The sequence below is a fragment of the Pseudophryne corroboree genome, chromosome 1, assembly GCF_028390025.1.
Source record: "Pseudophryne corroboree isolate aPseCor3 chromosome 1, aPseCor3.hap2, whole genome shotgun sequence".
Classification (NCBI taxonomy): Eukaryota; Metazoa; Chordata; class Amphibia; order Anura; family Myobatrachidae; genus Pseudophryne; species Pseudophryne corroboree.
This window is the reverse complement of record NC_086444.1, coordinates 1,022,408,260-1,022,429,191: the sequence shown is the minus strand read 5'-3', so window position 1 is coordinate 1,022,429,191 and position 20,932 is coordinate 1,022,408,260.

Below are 20,932 nucleotides of genomic sequence, written 5' to 3'. Positions count from 1 at the left end.
GCTTAGGGTTCTTATGCACTTCTGAACCCAGCTGGCGTCCTGTGCAATCCAACATGGCACCAGACCAGCTGTGTCTCAGCTGAGTTAACAGAAATTCATGGCATATGTCTCATGGTGTTAAGAATAAAAAAAAAAGTGCTTTAACCATTAAATGAATATTGTACAAAGAAAAATAAAACAGATTCTAATTGGTTTATTACATGTATTTGCTGCAAAACAGTTAAACCACAAAACGATTTCCTTATAGATTTTTCTGCAATGTAATTTGGAAGAATGACAAGTATGTTTTTTGTATAGACAAATAGCAAAATGAATTCACATACAGCTAATTAAAATATAAATGTTTTGAATTATACACTTTTAATGATTGTTGTTGCCATCATATATTGCAATATTGCTTTCATTGCAAAAATCAAAAGTGAACTGTGTACTGTACTGCAGGGGCCCAAATGTATTAAGCTTTAACAAGAGATAAAGTGGAGACGGATAAAGAAAGATAAATGACCAGCCAATCAGCTTCCTAACTGCCATGTCACAGGCTGTGTTTGAAAAATGACAGTTAGGAGCTAGTTGGCAGGACATTTATCACTCCTTAAGCGTCTCAAAGTTATCTCTTGTTAAAGCTTAACATTTGGGCCTAAAAGTCTCACAACTGCTTTCGTTATTGTCAACAAAACAAATTCATTATAAAAAAACTGCTCCACACATCCTGTGATCTGTTCAGTGGTCAAAGCATGTTGTGCAATACAGGGTCAATTCAATTAGCTGCGAGAAGTCCGAGTTGCCATTGTTATGGTGTGGAAACGCGCCTATGGCATTGCAACTCATCCACCTCGCAACCCGTTCTTGACCCGGACTTGTGGATTTTTGTTCGCAGCCCTATAGGGGCTGCGAACAAAAATCCATGAATATAGAGGTACTATAAATCTGGCCATACACCTAAAAATTTATCTGTCCATCTGGCTGGTTGGAATGAAAATCTGGTAATGGATAAGAGCAAATGACAATTACCATTTGCTCCCAAACACTGGAAAATAGATAAAAATGGTCAATCAAACTGGTTAAATCCATTTGATTTAACCAATTTGTCTGAACAACCTTTTTGTCACTTTTACAGCATTTAGAAGCAAATGGTCAATTGTCGTTTGCTCTCATCCATTACCAGGTTTTCATTCCAACCAGACAGATTGGGCAGATAAATCTTTAGGTGTATGGTCAGCTTAAATGTGGCATATAGCTGAACCTACTTGTGTTGAGAGGGGACTCGCGGCTAATTGAATTAACACTTTGGTCCAAATGCATTAGCCTCTGATTTGATGGTCCCAGTACGATTTGCATGGTATAACTTCTTAATTTAAAGAGGGTATAGCTTTAAGTTAGAACAAGGTTGTTTTTGCCTTAAAGGTAATTGCTGCTTTATATCTAGCGGCTACACCACCGTAATCACAATGGAACCGGCAATTCAGAGCTTGTTACACTTGGATTTGTGTCTATAGACAAGCAGTGGCGTTGAGTGTGTGTGTGTGGGGGGGAGCGGGTACAAATTACCCGGGCCCCCCCAGTATACCTATGCTGTGGCCGGTGGTGGCATCATCTTCCTGGTTATATCTTTGGGAAGATGGCGCCACACATAGAATGCTAAGACTCTGGTACTGTACCAGAGTCTTTACTTTCTAATGGCCAGCGTCATCTGCCCAAATATCACTGGGAAGATGGCGCTGTCCAGGGAGGAGGTACCCGCTTACAGATCAAGTAAGGTAGTAAGAGGGTGCACATTATATATATATATATATATATATATATATATATATAATATTTTACCGCTGGGGGGAAACAGAACATTGCTAACTTTTTAAAATCATTATATTTCATCTGTGTATGTGATTTATCGGTACGTGTTATTTTGTTTAAATTGTAATAAATTTTAGACTACAGTATATGGGGTATATGCAATTGCGGTCGAATTCCCGAAAATGTCGAAAAACGGGTCATTTTCGCCAAAAATAATAATTCGACAATGCAATTCAGCACTTTTCGTCAAAAAAACGGACTTTCCAAATTCGACTTTTTGAAATTCGACATTTGTCAAATTCGACATTTCTGCAATGGTACAAATGTGGCAATTCGACAAAAGTATATTCAATTGAAGTTTGTAAATTCGACAACAGTGCTTTTAGACAGTAAATTCGTCATTTTCAATCCGCCACACTTTGCTGGCGGAATCTAATAAAAAAATTTAAAAACATGTTTTTTTGTGTGTTTTTTTTATTGGTAATAGCATATCTATTTATATTAGAAGGGATTAGGTACTTGGTTTGTCTATTTTGGAGGCACAAGTATTATTTATATATTTTTAAAAATATTATTATTATTATTATTTTTTAAAAATGGAATGTTCAAAATCAGAAAAAAAATTGTGTGGGGTCCCCCCTCCTAAGCATAACCAGCCTCGGGCTCTTCGAGCCGGTCCTGGTTCTAAAAATCCAGGGGAAAAACTGACAGGGGATCCCCCGTATTTTTAAAACCAGCACCGGGCTCTGCGCCTGGTGCTGGTGCAAAAAATACGGGGGACAAAAAGCATAGGGGTCCCCCGTATTTTTTACACCAGCATCGGGCTCCACTAGCTGGACAGATAATGCCACAGCCGGGGTTCACTTTTATACAGCGCCCTGCGGCCATGGCATTAAATATCCAACTAGTCACCCCTGGCCGGGGTACCCTGGGGGAGTGGGGACCCCTTAAATCAAGGGGTCTCTTCCCCCCAGCCACCCAAGGGCCAGGGGTTAAGCCCGAGGCTGTCCCCCCCCCATCCAAGGGCTGCGGATGGGGGGCTGATAGCCTTGAGAAAATTGAAAGAATATTGTTTTTTCCAGTAGTACTACAAGTCCCAGCAAGCCTCCCCTGCAAGCTGGTACTTGGAGAACCACAAGTACCAGCATGCGGGAGAAAAACGGGCCCGCTGGTACCTGTAGTTCTACTAAAAAAAAAACCAAATAAAAACAAGACACGCACACCGTGAGAGTAAAACTTTATTTCACACATGTCGACACACACATACTTACCTATGTTCACACGCCGACCTCTGTTCACTTGTCCAAGTAGAATCCACGGTGTACCTGTGAATAAAATTATACTCACCTGATCCAGTGTCCTGTGGTCTTTTAGTATAATCCACGTACTTGTCAAAAAAAAAAAAATGAACACCCGGACCAGGCGGACTGAAAGGGGTCCCATGTTTACACATGGGACCCCTTTCCCCGAATGCAGAGACCCCCCCGTGACTGCTGTCACAGAAAGGTCTCTTCAGCCAATCAGCGAGCGCAACGTCCTGGCACTCTGCTGATTGGCTATGCGCGCCTGAGCTGTCAGACAGCGCATCGCAAAGCCTCTCCATTATATTCAATGGTGGGAACTTTGCGGTCAGCGGTGAGGTCACCCGCGGTCAGCGGCTGACCGCGGGTAACCCCACCGCTGACCGCAAAGTTCCCACCATTGAAACTAATGGAGGGAGCTGTGCGATGCGCTGTCTGCCAGCAGACGCGCATACAGCCAATCAGGAGAGTGCCACGACGTTGCGCTCGCTGATTGGCTGAAGGGACCTTTCTGTGACAGCAGTCACGGGGGGGTCTCTGCAACGGGGGGGTCTCTGCATTCGTGGAAAGGGGTCCCATGTGTAAACATGGGACCCCTTTCAGTCCGTTTGGTCCGGGTTGCCGTATTGTTGTTTTGCCAAGTACGAGGATTATAATAAAAGACCACAGGACACTGGATCAGGTGAGTATAATTTTATTCACAGGTACACCGTGGATTCTACTTGGACAAGTGGACAGAGGTCGGCGTGTGAACATAGGTAAGTATGTGTGTGTCGACATGTGTGAAATAAAGTTTTACTCTCACGGTGTGCGTGTCCTGTTTTTATTTGGGTATTTTTTTTCCAGTAGAACTACACGTACCAGCGGGCCCGTTTTTCTCCCGCATGCTGGTACTTGTGGTTCTCCAAGTACCAGCTTGCGGGGGAGGCTTGCTGGGACTTGTAGTACTACTGGAAAAAACAATATTCTTTCAATTTTCTCAAGGCTATCAGCCCCCCATCCGCAGCCCTTGGATGGGGGGGGGACAGCCTCGGGCTTCACCCCTGGCCCTTGGGTGGCTGGGGGGAAGAGACCCCTTGACTGAAGGGGTCCCCACTCCCCCAGGGTACCCCGGCCAGGGGTGACTAGTTGGATATTTAATGCCACGGCCGCAGGGCGCATTATGAAAGTAACCCCCGGCTGTGGCATTATCTGTCCAGCTAGTGGAGCCCGATGCTGGTGTAAAAAATACGGGGGACCCCTACTCTTTTTGTCCCCCGTATTTTTTGCACCAGCACCAGGCGCAGAGCCCGGTGCTGGTTTTAAAAATACGGGGGATCCCCTGTCAGTTTTTTCCCCGGATTTTTAGAACCAGGACCGGCTCGAAGAGCCCGAGGCTGGTTATGCTTTGGAGGGGGGACCCCACGCAATTTTTTTCCGGGTTTTTTACCGTTTTTTCAAGTTTTTTAAAAATCTAATCAAAATCCGTCAAATCGGCCGTTTTTCGACAGCGGGACTGTCGAATCCGTTTTTTATTGAATATGTTGAATTCCGGCACCCACTTGCCGGAATTCGACGGTCGAATTGTGTCGAATAAAAAAACGGGCGAAAAATTGCCGCGATTCGCCGGTAATTGCATATACCCCTATATGCGCTCCCTGATAATTCTTTTATCTTGTGCTATTGTTTATTGGTGGGCATACCAGTACTGCCCAGTTGGGAGCTTCATTTATTTTAGGTAATTAACCGAAGACCAATTAGTATATTAAGCTTGGTGGTTTAATTAGCGCTGGAATTTTTTTCTTTAATCTAGACAGTGTATCAATACACCCCTCTACCGAGCTAATTACCCCATAACCTAACAATTGGTGGAGAATTGGCTTGCAAAAGATCTCAGCCAAAACTGTGGCTTACAACAGCTTTATTGGAAATATGAATGCTTACTGCACCGGCATAGTTGACACAACAAGACAGGGTGCACCTGAAGGTGGTAAATGGAAAAGATTGTTGTGACCTGTTAAAAAGCAAATGTCTGCAAATGGGAGATGCAAAAGTTGACAGAAGCACAAGTGTTACAGTGTACACTTTTGCCCTTGGAGAGGAAGATAAATAATACCCCTTTCACACCACCAGCTTGTAACACGGATTATTGCACATAAGCGCGCATAACCCATGTTGCTATGCGGTGTAGAAGGGCTCAGTTGGAATAATCCGGGTCGAGTGACCGGTATTCCAACTCGGGTAGCTTGCAGGGTTGAACACGGGTTTAACCTGGCAAGCTGTGCTGTGTAAAAGGGAAGCCGAGTGGATGCGACTGTTATGCACACCAGTGCCAGCAGGAATGTACTGGTGTCTGAACGGAGAGGGATGCAAAACAAATGAACTCACAGACAGACTGGGGAATATGACATTACATACACAGAAGGTGATAGGGTAACAAAATAAACACAAAGTGAACAGAGAAGCCCAAAGGCTAAGAAACTGGGTGTCTCCCTAGTATTAGGAATGCTCAGATGGAAAGAAGCGAGATGTTGTGATTTAATACGTAGAGAACCCGAAATGCTGTCGCTAAGGGCAACAGCAAAACCCTAAAGGGTTACCAACGGGTGTGGCAGTAAACTCCTTGGTCAGAGATGGAATAATAGACACAAGGAGAGTCTCCACAATCCTAGTCCTCACTTGCAGTGCACTGGTTCAGCTTACTGCCACTAAACTGACACCTGAACACCTTGCACAGTGAGAAAGGATTTTGGCAGGCAAGTCTGAGAATACAGCCGCAAACTTGCTAGGTTCACAGAGTAGCAAAAGAACCCCAGCAGGTTAAACGACTGACTCCAGTCTTACTGCTAGGTCTGGATTGGCAGAGTGTAATACCAAATCCCAAGGCCTATTTGCAGTAAGCAACAAACAAATACAAAGTTTACACAGTACTAGCTAGCTTTCAGGAACTGACTAACCAACAAAGATTCAGCAGCATCTGCCTAACCTGAGAAGAGGGTTTATATAGCAGGTGCTGTCCACGCCCCACTCAGACCTCACAGACTGTGAGCACAAAAACCAGCACCGGATCCCCTGCCGTGCACAGAGCCTGTAACCACTGCACAGCAAAAGACCCGAACCGGAGTATCAGCTACGCTCAGGTTACTCCGCTAGCACTTGTCTCCCGGTTGCCATGACGACGTGGCAGCACAGAGCAGGAAACCTAACAGTACCCCCCCTCTGACGAGGGGTCAAAGAACCCCTACCACCGGGTTTATCGGGGAACTGCGAGAAGAAAGAGCGTAACAGTCTGGGGGCATGAAGATCACAACTGCGCACCCACGACTGCTCCTCCGGGCCATACCCCTTCCAGTGCACCAAAAATGACAGCCGACCCCGAACCATCTTGGAGTCAAGAATCCTTTCAACAACAAACTCCCTCTGGCCACGTATCAGAAGAAGGGAAGGTCTTCCACTGGAAGAAGGATTACTAATCGCCCGTTTTAAAAGGGAACAATTAAATGTTTTATTGTACCCAAAGAACGGGGTAGATCTAACTGAAATGCCACCGGATTGATAACCCTAGTGATCTTATAAGGACCGATGAACCGGGGGCCTAACTTATGAGATGGCTGTCTCAACTTCAAATTCTTGGTAGACAACCAGATGAAGTCTCCTAATTTGAAGCTGCAGGGTCTTTTCCGCTTATCAAAAACCCTTTTGGTCACTAATGACACAGACACAAGGGCTTTCTTCACTTTCCTCCAAATACCTCTAAGGACCGAAACCACAGAGGAACCACCAGGCGTGGAGTCCAGGGGGTCAAAAGAATTGGCCTTAGGATGATGCCCATACACACAAAGGAAGGGAGAGATCCCTGTAGCAGAGTGAGCCGCGTTGTTATAGGCAAACTCCGCCATGGACAGATGAGCAACCCAGTCAGTCTGACACTTGGAGACATAACACCTGAGGAACTGCTCCAAGGACTGGTTCACCCTTTCAGTCTGCCCATTAGACTGCGAATAGTAGCCTGACGACAAGCTGACAGAAATCTGGAGATCGGAACAAAATGCCCTCCAGAATTTGGCCACAAACTGGGATCCGCGGTCAGAGACCACATCAAGTGGCAACCCGTGGAGGCGCACAACATGCAGCATAAATAATTCAGACAGGCGTCTGGCCGTTGGCAGAACAACCAATGGAACGAAGTGCGCCATCTTCGAAAACCTGTCAACGACAACCCAGATGGCTGTCATCCCCGAGGATTTGGGCAAGTCCACCACAAAATCCATTGAAATGTGGGTCCATGGCTTAGATGGAATAGAGAGTGGATGTAATGGGCCAACAGGAACCCCTCTAGGAGTCTTATTTCGGGCACAAATGTCACATGCCCGAACCCACTGATCCACATCCCTAGCCACCGAGGGCCACCACACCGCCCTAGATAGCAACTCCCGAGTTCTGGCAATACCCGGGTGACCTGCCAACTTCTTGGCATGGAATTCCAGGAACACTCGCTGTCTTAACCTAGGAGGCACAAACAAAAGACCTACCGGAAGGTCTGGAGGAGCCTGCTCCTGTGCTCTAAGGACTAATGACAAGAGGTCCTTGGTAATGCCCACTTTAATACATGATGGGGACACAATGGGCAATGGCTCCTCTGTGGTCTCCTGGATTGGAGCAAAACTCCGCGAGAGCGCATCAGCCTTGATGTTTTTTGACCCAGGGCGATATGTTATCAAAAAATTAAAGCGAGCAAAAAACAAAGCCCATCGTGCCTGCCTGACATTGAGGCGCTTCGCTGACTCTAAATATGCCAAATTCTTATGGTCGGTGAGAATTGAGACCACAAACTTAGCCCCCTCAAGCCAGTGTCTCCACTCCTCGAGTGCATCCTTAATAGCCAACAATTCCCGGTTACCCACGTCATAATTCATCTCGGCAGGCGAAAATTTACGGGAAAAGTAAGCACAGGGATGAAGGCGATTATCAGACACCCCCATCTGAGAGAGCACTGCCCCAATACCCATCTCAGAGGCATCCACCTCCACCACAAAAGGACGCTCTGGATCTGGGTGTCGCAGCACCTTGGCCGAGACAAATGCCCTTTTGAGACGGGCAAAAGCCGCTTTGGCCTCACAAGACCAGTGAGCAACATCCGCCCCTTTCTTAGTGAGTGCCACCAAGGGCGCCACTATAGACGAAAATCCAGCGATAAATCGTCTATAAAAATTCGCAAAGCCCAGAAAACGCTGAAGCGCCTTCAAACTAGTGGGCTACACCCAATCCAGGACTGCCTGTACCTTGGTACCCTCCATTTGGAAACCTTCTGGGGAGATAATATATCCTAGAAATGCGACTTGCTGAACTTCAAATTCGCACTTCTCCAGCTTCGCCCCAAGCCGGTGGTGTCTGAGTTTCTGGAGGACTAAGCGTACATGCTTCCGATGTTCCTCCAGGGAATGGGAGAAGATTAGGATGTCATCTAAGTATACAACTAAGAATCTATCCAAATATTCCCTGAGCACATCGTTCATGAAGTCCTGGAAGACTGCCGGGGCATTACAGAGCCCAAAAGGCATCACCAAATATTCATAATGCCCTGAGTGGGTATTAAAGGCAGTCTTCCATTCATCCCCCTCTCTTATTCAGATCAGATTGTACGCACCGCGTAGGTCAATCTTAGAAAAAATGGTGGCAGTACGAAGCTGGTCAAACAAGACCGAAATGAGAGGCAGTGGGTATGAGTTTTTAATCGTGATACGGTTCAATTCCCTGAAGTCGATGCAGGGTCGCAACGAACCATCCTTTTTTCACCCACGAAGAAGAACCCCGACCCAACTGGAGACTGTGAAGGTCTGATAAATCCCTTAGCCAAGTTCTCCTGAATGTACTCTGCCATAGCCTGAGTCTCAGGACGTGACAGGGAGTACAACCTGCTCTTGGGAAGCTTAGCATTCGGCAACAAATTAATGGCACAGTCATAGGGGCGATGGGGGAGGTAGTACCTCTGCAACTTTTTTGGAGAACACGTCCGCAAAATCTGCATAACATCCTGGCAATCCTGGCAAACTTATCTGCGAAAGCCTGACTGGAAGGCTCAAGCAACTCCTGAAACAATCAGTACCCCAACTAAGAATCTCCCCAGAGACCCAGTCAAATTGAGGATTGTGGGCCCTTAACCAGGGTAACCCCAACACCAATGGGGCAAAAGTACAGACAGTCACATAAAAGGACAATTTTTCAGAGTGTGTTGCTCCAATAAACAAAGAAATCTGGCTAGTGCAAGAGGTAATTTTACCCTGGGATAATGGTTCCCTGCAGAGCCGGCCCTAACCAATATGATGCCCTAGGCAAGATTTTGGCTGGTGCCCCCTAGCACCATAGCTAGTCCTGCCTCTGACCCTGCACCGCTATCCCAGCACCATCACCCTCCACCCATAGCAGTCCTTTTTTTGTTTTCCTACCCCCTGTAATTTAAATAAGAACAATGTGCTCATTCGGCGCACAGCCCAAAAAGATATGTGTTTTTGCTGGCAAGGAGCATGGCCACACAATAGTACCCTCAATTCAAATTATGCCTCACAGTAGTGCAACTTTATTCACAATTTATAATGCAATAGTGTCCCTTATTTACATTACATCACACAGTAGTACCACTTTACCTTATATACAGTACATTACTTCTCACAGTAGTGCCCTCATTCACATATCATACTGAATTGCTCCTTATTCAAATTACACCACACCATTTTGCTCTTTATTCTCATTACACCACACCATATTGCTCCTTATTCACATTACACCACACCATATTGCTCTTTATTCACATTAGACCACACAGTTGTGCCCTTTCTATACATTATGCCACACAGTAGAGCACCTTATACACATAATGCCACACATTGGGAATGCATTTATACACATAATACCACACAGAAATGCCCCTTACACATATGACATACATTATTAATGTCCTTATAAACATAGTGCGCCTTACACATTATGCCAACCCTTATCAATGCCCTTATACACATAATTTCCCTTACACATATGCCGCACATTGTTAATGCTCTTATACACATAATGACACACATAATGTCCCTTACACATATGCCGCACATTATTAGTGCCCTTATACACATAATGACACACATAGTGCCCCTTACACATATGTTACACATTATTAATGCTCTTATACAAATAATGACACATATAGTTCCTGGCGTGAGTCAACTGGCAGCTCTGCTAACGTCGGGTGCCTATTTTTTATGAAAATGCATCTTATTTGCATTGCTATATGACTAGGATGCACAAGCAGCTTCTGCTGATTAAAATGATATGCAGCATGCATATATATTGTGTGGACTGTGGCTGTATCTGCATCCGAAATGCTGCCCACAGAATATAGGCATGCCGCATATCATTTTAATCAGCAGAATCTGCTTGTGCCCCTAGACATACCAGATGCCCTAGGCAATTGCCTAGTTTGCCTATGCCTAAGGCCGGCTCTGGTTCCCCGTTTAACCCACAAATCTCAATTTCTGATGCCAAGGGTACTAAGGGAACAGAGTGTTTCAGGGCGAATTGGCGGTCCATAAAAACCCCGTCGGCCCCACTGTCCACAAAGGCCTCAGTCTTGACAGTTTGACCGAGGATCTTCAAGGTCACCGGAATGATAAAAGTCTTCTTGGGAAATTCTGACTTCTGGCCTGACAGGATATTTCCCATCACCCTCAGGCCCTGAAGTTTTCCGGCTTTTCTGGGCATGATACTACCACATGACCTTTATTCCCACAGTACAAACATAACCCCTGCTGTCTCCTCCGCGTCTTCTCACGCGAGGAGAGTCGGGTAGCCCCAATCTGCATAGGCTCCTCGAAAAATTCCTCAGAGTCTGAGGTTCCCTTGGGAAAGTAGGAAACCTCGGTCTCCCTTTCAAGCCTGCGCTCTCTCAGCCGTCTATCCACCCGAATGGATAACTGCATGAGCTGATCCAAGCTATCAGGCAAGGGATATTGTACCAGTTGGTCTTTTAACTGGTTAGAAAGACCTCTTCGGTACTGGTGTCTCAGGGCTGGGTCATTCCACTGGGTATCATGGGCCAACCTCCGAAACTCCGTACAATAAACCTCAACTGGCCTTCGCCCTTGCTTAAGGATCGAAATCTGAGCCTCGGCTGAGGCCGTCTTGTCAGGGTCATCATACAACATGCCCAGTGCCGTAAAAAAAGCATCAACACTTTTAAGCTACGGACAGTCAGGCTGCAACCCATATGCCCAGACCTGTGGGTCTCCTTGTAGCAAGGAAATCACTATGCCCACCTGCTGAATCTCCGACCCAGAAGACTGAGGCCTAAGCTGGAAATATAGCTTGCAGCTCTCCTTGAAACAAAAGAACTCCAGAAAAACGATCCGGGAGATTTACTTTCGGCTCCTTAACCCCTGAAGGTACTGCTGCTGCGGGAGCTCCGCCAGCTGCCTGCGAGGTGTGCATTTTAATGGACAATTCATTAAATTGTCGAGTCAGGACCTGCACCTGATCGACCACCTGTTGCAAAGTATTTTGAGGGGTATGCTCCATATTCCCACAAAATTTCAACAGGAGTATTAGGCTGCTGAATATGTTATGCACACCAGTGCCAGCAGGAATGTACTGGTGTCTGAACGGAGAGGGATGCAAAACAAATGATCTCACAGACAGACTGGGGAATATGACATTACATACACAGAAGGTGATAGGGTAACAAAATAAACACAAAGTGAACAGAGAAGCCCAAAGGCTAAGAAACTGGGTGTCTCCCTAGTATTAGGAATGTTCAGATGGAAAGAAGCGTGATGTTGTGATTTAATACGTAGAGAACCCGAAATGCTGTTGCTAAGGGCAACAGCAAAACCCTAAAGGGTTACCAACGGGTGTGGCAGTAAACTCCTTGGTCAGAGATGGAATAATAGACACAAGGAGAGTCTCCACAATCCTAGTCCTCACTTGCAGTGCACTGGTTCAGCTTACTGCCACTAAACTGACACCTGAACACCTTGCACAGTGAGAAAGGATTTTGGCAGGCAAGTCTGAGAATACAGCCGCAAACTTGCTAGGTTCACAGAGTAGCAAAAGAACCCCAGCAGGTTAAACGACTGACTCCAGTCTTACTGCTAGGTCTGGATTGGCAGAGTGTAATACCAAATCCCAAGGCCTATTTGCAGTAAGCAACAAACAAATACAAAGTTTACACAGTACTAGCTAGCTTTCAGGAACTGACTAACCAACAAAGATTCAGCAGCATCTGCCTAACCTGAGAAGAGGGTTTATATAGCAGGTGCTGTCCACGCCCCACTCAGACCTCACAGACTGTGAGCACAAAAACCAGCACCGGATCCCCTGCCATGCACAGAGCCTGTAACCACTGCACAGCAAAAGACCCGAACCGGAGTATCAGCTACGCTCAGGTTACTCCGCTAGCACTTGTCTCCCGGTTACCATGACGACGTGGCAGCACAGAGCAGGAGACCCTAACAGCGACTTATTTCCCGTTCACACTGCATGGACAGGTGGCGCTTGGAGATCATGTGATCTACAAGCACCACCCCTGCTGCGTCACCGCTGATGTCACCAACCCGGCAATATGCCAGGTTGGAAACAGTGGTGCCAAGGGGCCTGAGACGGGTCGCACCCAGGAAGCTCCCATGTCTGGCTCCTGGGTGAGACCCACTAAATTTGGTCTGAAAGGGCTATTAGTGGCCCTCATTCCGAGTTGTTCGCTCGGTATTTTTCATCGCATCGCAGTGAAAATCCGCTTAGTACGCATGCGCAATGTTTGCACTGCGACTGCGCCAAGTAACTTTACTATGAAGAAAGTATTTTTACTCACGGCTTTTTCTTCGCTCCGGCGATCGTAATGTGATTGACAGGAAATGGGTGTTACTGGGCGGAAACACAGCGTTTCAGGGGCGTGTGGCTGAAAACGCTACCGTTTCCGGAAAAAACGCAGGAGTGGCCGGAGAAACGGTGGGAGTGCCTGGGCGAACGCTGGGTGTGTTTGTGACGTCAACCAGGAACGACAAGCACTGAAATGATCGCACAGGCAGAGTAAGTCTGGAGCTACTCTGAAACTGCTAAGTAGTTAGTAATCGCAATATTGCGAATACATCGGTCGCAATTTTAAGAAGCTAAGATTCACTCCCAGTAGGCGTAGGCTTAGCGTGTGTAACTCTGCTAAATTCGCCTTGCGACCGATCAACTCGGAATGAGGGCCAGTGTTATACAGTTGTTGAAGTGTTTTTGCAAACAGAAGTGTTTGTCAAAGTAATGCAGCAGTGTACAGCAGAGAAAGGGTTAATGGAAGAAAAAAGTATGTTTTATTTTGCTGAAGTCTCAATCCTATGCCTGCTCTCTACTGCAAAATATATCTAATGAAGTGCTGTATAGACATTACTTTTGCAAGAAGGTAGTTCAAGAGAGTGCAGTTGTATATGCTGGTTATTGTGGTGCCACATAGAAAATATTTTGCTATACTGAAAACTTTTTGAAAACAAAGTGTGGTACAATTGACAACAAAAGCTGTTGCTGTGTTATATTGTAATAAGAATACATTTAAAAGCCAAGTGTGACAAGTGAAATAACCAGAACTGTGCTAATAGGAAAAAAAAAAACATTTAAAATGTAAAGTGACAGACACCCAATTTGTTTTGGGAGTAGACTGTTGTCCTATGTTCCTCATCTGATGATTAGGCAAGCTATAGTAGATTCTACTTCACTCCTATACCATGAAATAACGTGGGGAACATTGTGAAGACTTAGCTGCAGGCTACATCAGCTCATTAAGAAGCCAACAGGATTAAGCAGTAAGCCCTTAGGGCTAAGCAGGATTTCAACAAGATTCAACTGACCATAGAGAAAAAATGCAAGGCCATAAGAGAAGGTGGTCTAACGATTATCTAGTCCTTCTATGGTAACTCTTTTCAAGGTGATGTGTTGCACAGAGATGAGAAAGAGAAATTTACTTTGACAAAGCAAAATAAAATGGTCAGTGTGGGTGCTCAGTATAATATGATGCTTGGTCTACTAGGGGAAGACAATATCAACAGAGAAGACTATGACCATATAAAAGGAAGACTGTTGTATTATTATTATGATCTGTCGAAGTCAGAAAATATTACAACACACACATTACGTACAAACACCACATAGATGGCCTCCGTGTGCGTACGTATTCGGCTGTGCGTGCACATATTCGCAAATTGCGTATGGTCGCTACCGTGGTCCTGCGCATTAGAGCGTGGTATGAGTAATTACAGTGGAATTTGTACTCGCATGGAAAATCCACAAAGACATATCATAAATCTAATCTATATATTGCATAAATCCCACACTGTCTGCTTCTTCTTCTAAATAGCATGAAGATCGGTCACACATAAATTAAAACTCCCAGAGACTAAAATACAATGGCCTTATTTACGCTAAGCTTTGAAATTCTATGAAGAAGGCAAACACCTTTGTTTACTAGGGTAGCTGAATTTCTATTGAAAGCAAAAAGAACTGGATTGTCTTTGTCTCAACTGAAGACAAAACAAACAAAGAGACAATACCCAGAAACCCAGGCTGAGAGAAACTCAATTAGCAATAGCTAACAAAAATACAAACCAGACATTTAGAAATCTGAGATACTAACATTCATAGTCTAAACTATTGGAGATGTATGTGTATATATATATATATATATATATATATATAAATATATATATATATATATATATAAACTGAAAAAAAGAGGCGGCACTCGGAGACTTTAGAGTACAAAAGTGTATTCAGCAGAAGGTTTCTCTGCTGAATACACTTTTGTACTCTAAAGTCTCCGAGTGCCGCCTCTTTTTTTCAGTTTATGTGGATCTCTCTGGAGGGCACCGGAGCCATTTTATCTAATCGGAGGAGGGAGTGCCGGTCCGTGGGGAACATATATATATATATATATATATATATATATAAAAAATTCCTAACAAATTGTAATAGCAGGAGTATGTGTGTGTGTATGTATATATATGTATATATATATATATATATATATGAGTATATTGATATATGTGGATATATGTATATCTTGAGGTTGGAAATAGATAATCATATCATGTGTGGGATCATATTGTTCAGAGTCACGTAAACATTAATCTGGTGGGAATAAGAATATTATTATATATTACCACATTAAGTTATTAATAATACCAGATTTATGTATGATTAATGTGATGGGTTTAACTGGTCATGGGGCGGGAACTCAGATGCAAACAACAGAAATCACATCTCAAGTCTTAGCCATCGCCCACTTCTTGAGCTGATCAATGATCCCCGGTGCACAGGATATGTCCCACCCCCGAACCAATGGAAGAAGAGCACACAGTGTCTATTGTATTATGTTTTGATCTACTGTATAAAGAGCCAGCTGCATGCCAGGTCACTATCACAAACTCTGAAGGTCATCACCCTTGATGACTGAGGACCGGACGGGGACGCGCAGGCAAAACCAAAAGTATGTACCATTGACTGTAGCCATTATTCTTTCGTATTGTATTGCTTTGTGATTGTAACCCCCTTTCAGTAATAATATGTTGTGGTGTCGGAACCCAGCAGTTTAAATACAATCTGGTGTCGTATTTTTCTTTCCCTGCTAAGGTTTAAAGTGTATTACTATCGCATGCATAGCTGTTAATGGTTCACGGTGTATCTTTGGGTGTGTACACGCTGCATGTACTTTGTACAGTCAGTGCTGTGTTTGTACGCAAAGTTCGTACACGGTACGGGACTCTGTACGCTAATGGTTTAATAGGTATGTAGGTTGTGGAATAAGTATAGCGGCCGCAGCGGCTTCATTTAAAGTATATGAAATGTCTTTTTAAAGTGTTGCTTTACTCCTGTACGTAAACCAGCGTTTACAATTGGGGGCTCATCCGATTTCCACATACTCACAGCCTAACAGGTCATAGCAGACTTAATCTATCAGCAAAAGGGTGTACAGAAAGTATCCTACGTAACCTTTTCGTGGTCGATGGATACACTGAAAACCTTACTTGTGTGCTGATTAGATGACGTCTGCTCTGTATGGTTTGCAGAGGTGCTGGTAGAACCCGTAAAATAACAGGAAAAAAGCTATTTAAAAATCTGTGAATTTTTTTTTTGGGCGCCAAATAGCGTACACAAAAGACACCCATCCTTTGCATACCCTCTCACATTGTTGCCATAAGACTCAGATTGCTAGATTCATTTAGATTTGTGTGAAACCGGATACGTTTGTTGCTATATAGTTAAAACTAAAATAACAGTGTTTAAGGAAGTAAATATAAAGCATAACACGCAAGTCTGGCCCAGTCATTAAAGGTTACACAGAACAAGTGTGAGTTGTGCTTGTGAGCGATTATAGTTAGCAATGCTCACATTTATAGAGCTGTGGTATTTGTTTTATTGCAGACGCACGGTTTTGTACACGTGTCTCAGACAAAGTACAGGACTGCGCATGCAGCGTAAGAGACACGCACGGTCGCGTGTTTACGCAAAGTGCGTAAGAGTGCGGACGCTAAGTACAAATTACACAATAGTGTAGTTTAGTTCAAAGGTGGGACAGTAGCTATGCTACAATAATGGAACGCAGGTGGAACGCATCCGGAAGCCCCGAACCCGGAAGCCGCGGAACGCGGCGATTCAGCGTCTCCTGTGGTCGAACCTACTCCCCAGCCCCGGTACCGTGCAGCGCAAAAGGCCTAAACATCCAGCATCAGGATATAGTCTGGGGGAGCCGCCGCAGAGCGGCAGTCTTGGAACTGGTTAGTGACAATCACCTAATCCTATCCCGGACAGGGGCCAGTAAACACAAGTGTGGATACCACCAATTTAGAGGACTCACACGTTCCCATGTTTCAGTGGACTCTGTAAAGATCAGCCCTACATTGGTGAAGTATATACAGGCTCACAATTATAAGAACTGTCCTGTCACACTAACATCCTGCTTGAGCTTTATGTGCAGTACTAATCAGTGGCCTTAACCTATAGTGCATGCATGCAAATTTATGTTTAACAAACCAGCAAATTCTCCCATATTGGCAAGTTTTTAGATCTAAGATAAGTGTTCTAGTTCCATCTACTTGTTTTTACGGTGTGTAAGGATTATAAATTGTCTAATTTTTTAATTATTGTGAATAAAATTGTGATTTACAAAACCAGCAGCCGCTATTAAAGTATTTTTTCAGTGTGCCCACAAAATCTTTTTTCTTGCTGTGTTTATATTATTGGTGGACTTCCAGATCCCCCGTTTGTGGGCTGCAAGAAAACATATACTTTTTTCTTTTAGTTGAGTTACCTTAAGATAGCGCCCACTTTTTGTATATTGTTTTCTTTACAATAGTACAAAACTACTCGGTTTCTAAAGCAGATTAGTATAAAACTTTTGTTTAAACGTTATTGCCTCTGGGGGTAAAGCTGCCTATCTGAATGAATTAACATTTTCTGTACAGAAAAACCAAAGTGTATTTGAGTGAGCGAACGTAGGAGTGAGTAGATTTGAACCCCGGAAATCGGGTCCTGTGGTACACCAAGTAAGTGGAGGCTTGGTGGCGTGAGGCGGCTGACTCATGTTAATATAGATTGAAATACGCAAATCGTGAGGAGATTTGCAGAGGAGCGTAATAGGGAATTGTGCATTGTGTAGTATTGAAGTAAAAAGGTTTTTTGTTACGCTCCTAGCTGAGGGTCGCAGTTTGTACATCGACCCGTGGTTGTATGGCAGATAGGTAACAAGTACCTATACGCTGTGCGATTGGACCGCGCGATTGTGGGTGCGATATATAGCGCAACTTGATACCCCTTTTACGAGCTTATGCGTAAAATCGCGGTATCATTAGCGCTGTATAGAGCATACGCAAGCGTGATTTGTGTATAAGTGTATAGGGAGTTTTCACTGGTCTCTCTCAGGAAAATCTCCAGCAGCGGATATTTACTGGAAAAGGTAAGTTACTCCTAACACTTCCAGTAATTAGAAACCAATAGGGCCTCACTGGGTACGCGGTGTTCACTATTGGAGTGAGTCGTGGTACTCAGCGGAGAAGGAGCGAGTGAAAGCGCTAGGTGTCTTTTACCGTCTATCTGCGGTGTGCATTGGGGATTGCGTTTATTGGCAAAAAGTCCCCGATGGGATCCAATTGCACAAGCAGTGGGCGTTTGGTAGCTAGGGTTCAGGCTGAAGAATTGCGACCGAGAGGATCAGCAAGGTTTATTATGTGTGAAAAGTATGGTTCACACACGGAGGCTTTTTGCAATGAATGGTTACGTATGACTGACAAAGATAGGGTACCATTCCCTAAGGTGGGCAGCTTTGAACCCGAGGTACTGCAGAATGTAAGCAGTAAAATATGTCTTCTTAAATCCAGAAAACAAAGGATTAGACATAACGATTGTTTAAATTTATGGCAGCTAGAGGGGGAGATGCAAAGGGAACAAACTCGTAAAGCAGGTTCCAAACCTAGCAGGAATGGAGACACGAAATCACCATTACCGACACAGGTCAAAGGGAATAAGATGGCAACAATCAATGGTACATCTGTAAATGATAGTAGTATGCAAGAGCAATGTATTAACCCTAACCTTTGCAAGTTGTATTCTATTTTGAAGTCGTTTCAAGGTCATAGGTCACAGGAAGATGAAGGATCCAGCCAAATCACAGCTCTCATTCAGGCAGTTGCTTTGCAGGAAACTCAGGTGGGGCCTGTCCACCCAGTTAGAGCAGTAACAGTATCCCCCACTGAAAGAACTGGTGAGGTCACAGCTACCGGTATGTGTGAGATGGGTCATTGCACAGAGACAACACCACCCTACAGTAAACAGATTAGAAACGGAATGGTAGGATTACATCCTGTCTTGGAAATAGTAACTCCCAATGGGGGAACTGATAGTCAGGGAGTAATCCTCACCAGCAATAATGCAATGTATTGCCCGTGGTCCAGAGCTGAGCTGCAGTCAATCATTTCAGAATTCCCCGATCCCCGGGAGTATTTAGCCAGATGTCAAAAGTTTATCAGAGATCTGGGTAATGCTTATGAACCAGCTAATAAAGATTGATGGATACTTTTAAAAGCGTGCCTACCCCCTAATATTGACACCCAAAAATGTATCACTGATTGTAGGTTAGAGTCGGATAGTCCTATGACTGATGGAAACAATCAGGAAAATATAGAATGAATTAATAGGCAACTAGAGTTGTGTTTCCCCATTACTGTTAAGTGGAGAAGAATTTTCTCCATAAAACAGAGGGAAAATGAAATGACATCTGAATATTTCCATCGGGTCCTGCAAATAATGGATAGATACACTGGGGTATCAGATACAGGGAACGATGTGAATTACAGGGAGATGGCTGTCTCTGTGCTAATGGACGGACTCAATAAGGCAGTTAGGGACAGGGTACAAGCATCTTTGCCAAATTGGAGAGGGGCCACAGTAGCTTGTCTTAGAGCGTGCGCAATTGAACATCATAAGAATATTGCTAGGCGTAGAAAACAACAGGAGGAGAAGCTGATGACAATAAGTCTACAGGCCCTTGCAGCAAAGTCTCATCAACTAAAACCCCAAAACCCGGGTAGTAAGAAAAGACCTAGAATATGTTACACTTGTAGGAAGGAAGGGCATTTTACCAGAGATTGTAGGTATAGTAGAACACATAGTCAATATAGACCCCTAGACAGAGAAAACAAGCCACAGTATTAAACACATAGACGGGATCAAGGGACATATAGTAAGGAATCACGAGCCATATAGAAAACACAGATTCGGTTAATGGGAAGAACAGAATAAATGCAACTTTACCCTTTTGACAGAACTTGCTGGGGTTAAGAGGAGGCCTCTAAACTTTTGCTTCTTTCTCTAGCAGAAATGGCCCCTGATTAACATAACAGGAGTTTTGTTAGAGATAGTATACATATTACGTGCTCCCGCCCAGGAAGCACAATGTATGTTGGATACCCATGAAGACTAATATTGCATTTCATTGTTCTAGATGCATGTCCATCACAGGTAGAGGAAATTATCTCACAGATACCGGGTTCCCTATGAACTTAGGATGGACAGGACACTGGATTGATGGCTGGGATAGCCCCAGTAGAGATATGACACATAGAATTTTTTTTAGGGGTATAGACAGTAGAGAATCACTTCCCCATAGTGCCCAATCCAGTTGTCACATTTTATAAAATCCTCTTTGCCTCTATAAACTTACCTATTACTAACCTCTATGTGATTTTTCTTCAAAGTTTCCTCCTCATCTCTTACGTTCACCGACAGGAGGGTACAACACATGGACCCGATTACAGTTGAAATGCCACATACCTACTCGGTCCTTCAGAGCTCTGCCCAAATCCAGTATATCTCACCAGTATAAGGACATAAGGACACCAGTATTAATGCAGTGTGCCTGGTCATGCACAGAGGGTGGAGAATGAGAATACTGGTGAAGGGAGACTGTGCACAGACACCGATATGCATGATGGTGTGACAGCCTGTTGGTGAATGCCAAACCTGACATTTTTTTATTTACTATTTTCCCCTCTCTCCTCTCATCCAGAGACGGTTTACTTCACACAACTGATAACACACGATAGTAAATTAAAATGAAAAATTTGTGTTCCCTACAGGAAGAGGCAGTCTGGAGGACAAAGGGGTATGGCCAGGAGTCCTCAGGACTGTGGGCAGGTGGACACGGTAAGCCAGTAGCCCCCAGAGCATATCTTCCAAGTCTAGCTGAGGTGGCACATTGTCTGACTCACCTAGGCAAAGAGGATATGTGCAGGCTGATGAGAGCCTACTGGTGGGCGCCAGGATTCTCTTCTCATGCAGGTAAGAGAGACATG